At 43.6% G+C, this 6,000-nt stretch overlaps 1 long non-coding RNA gene across 1 annotated transcript in view; it reads right to left on the bottom strand.

Moving 5' to 3' along the window:
* Positions 1–304: 304 nt before the first annotated feature.
* The window catches only part of LOC140207703 (uncharacterized), a 28,130-nt gene continuing 22,434 nt past the window's right edge, over positions 305–6,000 (bottom strand). The window contains exon 3 of the long non-coding RNA XR_011888627.1: positions 305–619. This is a non-coding gene — a long non-coding RNA (uncharacterized lncRNA). The remainder of the gene's footprint in view (positions 620–6,000) is intronic.

Below are 6,000 nucleotides of genomic sequence, written 5' to 3'. Positions count from 1 at the left end.
GTAATCATGCCAGATGTGAAAGTTAGGTTGAGCTAGGGTCACACGGCCTTGGGTTCCACACCCACAAGCCCCCATGATCTTATTTTGTCCATCCAGCCGACGCCTAACCGGCAAGATCCCATAGTAAATGTAGGGCAGAGTTATCCTATGCATTGGCTAACATTTCCTAATCAACAAAAGATAAACCTTCAAGAGATTAGTGACTTACAGTGTAACAGAGTAAGTTGGAAAGTAGAGATAAAACAAATAAAAAAGAGCAGCCCTTCAATAAATGAGCGAACAAGACCAAAGTCTCACTTACCAGTGACTTCGAGAGTGATGGTCGCTAAGGTTTTTGGGCCACGGATTGGAAGCATGTTCACACGGTACACCCCACTGTCTGACTCGTTCACCGACTTCAGCAGTAGCGACCCATTGGAGGTGAATAGTTCAGCTCGCGATGTATAGGGATTATCAATGGACACGAATTGATCGATCCACTGACAGATAGTTTTCCCATTGAAGGTCCAGCTTCCACTTGAGATCTTCCCTGATGGCCGCACTGAAAAGAAGGCTTCTCCCCCGATGGCTGCATATATTTTTCTGCGCTCTACATTGATGGTAAAATGCTGAGACTCACCTGAGGAAGAGCAAATCGTATGAGGGTAAAGTGACAAAGGTGCAAAAACTAGAGAAATGTACGCACAGTAGCTCAGTAATTACAGATATTTATAACCTATATACAGCTGAAAACGCAGATCGCCTCTTGTAAACCAATCTTCTATCCTACATCTATCCACCAATCTGTTGATTCAGGGACACCCTCTTCCACCAGGCCAGCAGACTGATTAACTCACCCTGATACAATTGTATTTCTATATTGTATGGACTGTCCTGTTGTTCGTGTTATTATCATCATCATGGCTTGGCTTCGCAAACAAAGATTTAGGAAGGGGGCTGCCTACGTCTGCTGCAGGCTCGCTGGTGGCTGATGAGGCCAATACGGGATAGGCAGGACCGGCCACAGCAGCTGCAAGGGAAATTCTGTTCTGGGTTTGGTGCTGCTGTGTCACGGTTCTTCCTCCCTCTCCTTTTGTCCTTAATGCCGGCCCTGCGTGTGTTCTCGAAGGAGGAGACAGTTCGGTGAATGGTGCGTCGCCAGGCCTCGCAATCGGAGTCTAGATTAGACCACTGGCGATGGTCAATGTGACAGGCGCCAAGGGATTTCTTCAGAGAGTCCTTATAATTTACCATAAGTAATTGCACATTGCACATTCAGACGGAGAGGTATGTGATGCAACACAGAGCGTCATAGGAAGTCATTCCTGCCTGTGGCCATCAAACTTTACAATTCCTCCCTTGGAGGGTCAGACACCCTGTGCCAATAGGCTGGTCCTGGACTTATTTCCATTTGGCAAAATTTACATATTATTATTTAATTATTTATGGCTTTACATTGCTATATTTATACTCTATTTTCCTGGTTGGTGCAACTGTAACAAAACCCAATTTCCCACGGGATCAATAAAGTATGACTACGACAATGACAATGTATACGAAAGATGTAAGTAAAAAACTCAATTCAGTCATTCAATTTATTCCTGGCCAATGTACCTTCACTGGAGTGTAAGTCATAGGACCTAGAGGTAAGATTGCTGTATTGGAGGGAAGCAAGTGATTATTGTGTTTTCTGTTTCACTGAGATGGACCGGTCAGCAGCATCAGGCAAGAACAAAGCAGCGGCGCTCCGACATAGAGCTCTTGTTTCATTCTTGTTCTCCAGACTCAGACCATCCTACATACCGAGGGAGTTCCCCGGCGTGATCCTCACTGTCATTTATGTACTGCCAAAGGCAGATGTCAAGCAAGCACTGGGCGTATTTAATATCATTATAAAGAAGCAAGAAATGACATACCGCGACGGCTTTCATATCTTTGCCAGACACCTTTAATCAGGTAGTTTGAATAAGTCTCGGCCCAACTACATCAGCACATCACCTGCGGCACCTGAGGACCCAGCACACTCGACGACTGATGCACTACTATCCAGAATGCCTGTTGTTTCATCCCTAGACCACATTAGCGGAAATCCAAAATCTGACTGTTCTCACCTTACTTGCACACAGACAAAGCAGCCTGGCCCCAGATACTATTCCAATAAAGTGTTTGTCCTGGGTGGCTAATTGGCTGAGTCTATGGACTTCATTGTCTACATTCAGCAGTCTGACGTACCACGTTGTTTCAGGCAATCTGTAGTCATACCGGTCCGCAGAATATCGCGGTTATCTGCTCAAAGCCTAACATCTTATTGCACTAGCATCCATTGTACGGAGTGATTCGGGAGTTTGCTCATGAAAAACATGAACCCCTGCCTGAGGAATGAAGTATTTCTTTTCCAAATTGCCCAGCATCACAGCTGGTCGACACCAGATGTAATTTAATTGGCTGGTCACTAAGTACTGGAACAACTGTACAATAAATATGCATAGGTGAGAGTGGTTCACATTGAGTACAACTCAGCACCCCCTCAAAACAAATCATTAGGCACCACAAATAGCTCCCTGTTCAACTGGATCCTCGATTTTCTCAGATGCAGACACCAGTATGTACGATTTAATACAAAAAATCCATGGGCCCGATTCGAGATATCCCTGATCCTGGCAATAGGATAGCAACATTATCATCTGGGTGTCCCCTTTACCTCCATGGAATCTCCTTTTTACTCTTCTAATTAAGTAATCTTCTGTCACTATTGCACTCCTGTTCTCCCCCCCCCGCCCCATTTTCTTCTGAGCCACAGAGCCAGACTCAGTGCTGGAGACATATACGGCTTCCTTCTGGTAAGACAACCCTCTAATAGTATTCAAAGCAGTGTACTGATTATTGAGGGGTAAGGCTACAGGGGCGTTCTGCAAAGGTCAACTATCCCTTTTCCATCTTCTGACAGATACCCAGGGACCCGCTTTCTCGAGCTTAGGAGTGACATATCCATCACCTCCTCATTCTTCTGTGTTGGTCAAAGTTCACCCAGCTGCAGCTTCAGTTGCTTAATACTGTCTCTTAGAAGCTGCAACTCAATTAACGTCGTGAAGATGTGCTTGCAGGACCTTCATTGCTGACCTAAACGCTCGCAGACCGCAGTAAGTAGATAAGTATTTATGAACTTACTTCTTACTTAAGTAAGCAAATGAATGAACAAATAAATAAATGAGTAAACAAACAAGAAAAATGAATAAGAAAATAAACAAGTGAGCGAGGAAAGAAACACAGAAACGAATAACTAATATTGCCGATATAAATAAATTCACAAACAAGAAAGTAAATAAATAAGGAAACAAACAAATAAAAGAAGAATTCTGAGGTCCTGTTCATGAGCTCAAGGACAGTTCCGAAATCTGATTGCTGAAGCTGTGTGTGTGTGTGTGTGTGTGTGTGTGTGTGTGTGTGTGTGTGTGTGTGTGTGTGTGTATGTGCATGTGTGTGTGTGTATAAATAGATAATAGTAGGTAAGAACTAGTGCCAAATGTTTAGAAGTTTTGAGAGCAGCCTAGAACAGGTCGCCGTGGTCCACCAGCATATGCGGAATAAAGTGTTGCATTTACAGAGAAAGTGCGGTGCAGGCAGACATTATGGTGCAAGGCCGTAACGAGTTTGATTGTGAGTTCAGGAGTCCATCTAGTCATACAGGGTCCGATATTTGTCTTTTCCCAAGCAGTAAGGCTGATCAACATCCCCACCCACTATCTCACCCCTCCACACAGCCATCACCACTGCTTTATCATTTCCTGTCAGTCACCGTATGTACAGACACAACTACGCTGAGCATCAACTTATGAATGTACAACCAATCCATGTATACAAGCTATCTTATGTGTTTACATTTATTGTTATTTTAAATTATTGTGTCCTTCATTTTATTGTTTTTTTGTGCTGCATTGAATCTGAGATAAAAATTACTTTGTTTTCCCTTACATTTGTGTGCTGCAAATATCATTAAACAATCCTGCATCTTGAATCTTCCAACAGTTGGACAGAAGCTGTCCTCGAATATTGAGCGTACCCTTAGGCGGTTGCATCTTCTGCTCGATTAACCTGTGCCTAAAGTGGCTGGCTAAATATGATATTTGTTCCACATTCTCCTCAGTACAAGTGAGAGTTTAAAATAAACAAGTTTCTTTTCCTTGTTCTACTTATGATTTTGTAGCTAAGCAGAGTTCCAATGACACCACAGTCATAGGCCGCATCAAAAGGGGTGAGGAATTGGGGGGGGGGAATAAGTTCTCTCAACTTTACTTCATCCATTACATTGAAGGACTCTTCAAGTTCCAAATTAAATTTATTATCACTGCACATTTATATCACAATAAAACAGCCCGGAGGTTCATTTTCTTGTGACAGAATAAATCTATACACTGTAATAATAAATATAATAGAACCAGTGAAGTACCACACCAAGAGTGTGCAAAAGACAACAAACTGTGCAAAAACAACAAAGAAAGAAAGAACACTGATAATAAATGAATAAGCAATAAACCTATGGATGGGTGGGATACGGAGGGCTCTCTATGTTACAGGTGCTGGTGGATGCGACTCGGCAGATTAATGACTTCGTGTGGACTATATGGGTCAAAGGGCCTGGTATTGTGCTGTGACGATATCCTGAGTTATTCATGATGGATTGTGCTTTTAAAAAGAGAGAGCACACAGCTGTACAGCACCGAGTGTGAGAGTGTGTGTGTGAGACAGAGAGAGAGATGGACAAAGACTGCTCACAGTTTGATCGGGATTTCTACAAGGCCACTGCTAGCTTCTGAGTTCCTACAGAGAGAGAAGGGAGGAGCTACTTGATGGACAGCTGGTGTTCAGCACAACAGTATCTGAACTAGCGTAATTGCTTGTTTCACAGGACACGCAGATGCACTAAGGTAAGGTGAAGTTACCACTATCCTGTTCAGGTGCCCACGAGAGTGGGACTGAGGATCGATCGTGAGGGATCGATCTGTGATTATTAGTGCGTGAAAGAGAGACCCTGTGGAGTCTACCAGTGTGTCTAACCTTTGCCTGGATTGGTAGACTATCACTCGAAGACGGTGCTCTTAAGTTGGTCAAGTTTGGCTAACTTGGAAGTTTCGGAGGACAACAGGAAGGATCGATGGCATCGGCTTACTCAGACAACCACGACACCTCTCTCTCTCTCCATCATTACTGAACTCAATACCACGAACTGAACTGATTTCATTTACCCATCGTCGTAAGACTGTATCCATTTACTCCCTAGGCTTGAAGAAGCTTGGTTTTTATATTTCCACACTTATATATGCATGAACTTTGCTAACCTGTTTGATTTATCTGAATTTATATTACTGTATTGCGTAGTTACCAATAAAATAGCATTAGTTAACAGCAATACCAGACTCCAAGGTGTTTTCCATTTCTGCTGGTTCTTTAATCTGTTACAGGGTACGTAACAGTGCTATGACTATGATGGTGAGATATGTGGTAGAAGTGATTGTGTCTACAACCTTCTGCAATCTCTGTCGATCCTGTGCTTTGGAGCCTGTATACTAGCCGGTGTTGAAACCAGCTGGAATGCTGTTCAGATCTGTCGACATTTTCCAGTCTCCTCTTTAATCTCCTAAGCAAGTACACCCGCTGATGTGAATGTATAAATATGCGAGGCCAAGCAGATTGGTTGAACCTGCTCACCACTTCCACCACCTCAATGAGGACTGGAGTGTGTCCCGCACCCCACCCCCTGAGGAAAATGTCACATGAGCTGGTAAAGCATGACAGAAGGAGAGTTAGGGCTGAAAGGCCTTCTGCTACTTCTGTGTTTTGGGTTATTTCCTTCTCCACCTTCTCACTCGACGATCCATTCAGTCTGGCTTTTCAGATGACAGACACTAGTGAACTGGCACAGAGACCAGAAAATGCACCTCAGTCTCCAAGTGTAACAGAGACAGGAGCATTCTCTCGGTGTGGCAGTGATGGAGCTCTTGTTCTTCATCTCTTCACACCGGC

The sequence above is a fragment of the Mobula birostris genome, chromosome 13, assembly GCF_030028105.1.
Source record: "Mobula birostris isolate sMobBir1 chromosome 13, sMobBir1.hap1, whole genome shotgun sequence".
NCBI classification, from domain to species: Eukaryota; Metazoa; Chordata; class Chondrichthyes; order Myliobatiformes; family Myliobatidae; genus Mobula; species Mobula birostris.
This window is presented reverse-complemented; position numbering and strand designations above follow the sequence as displayed.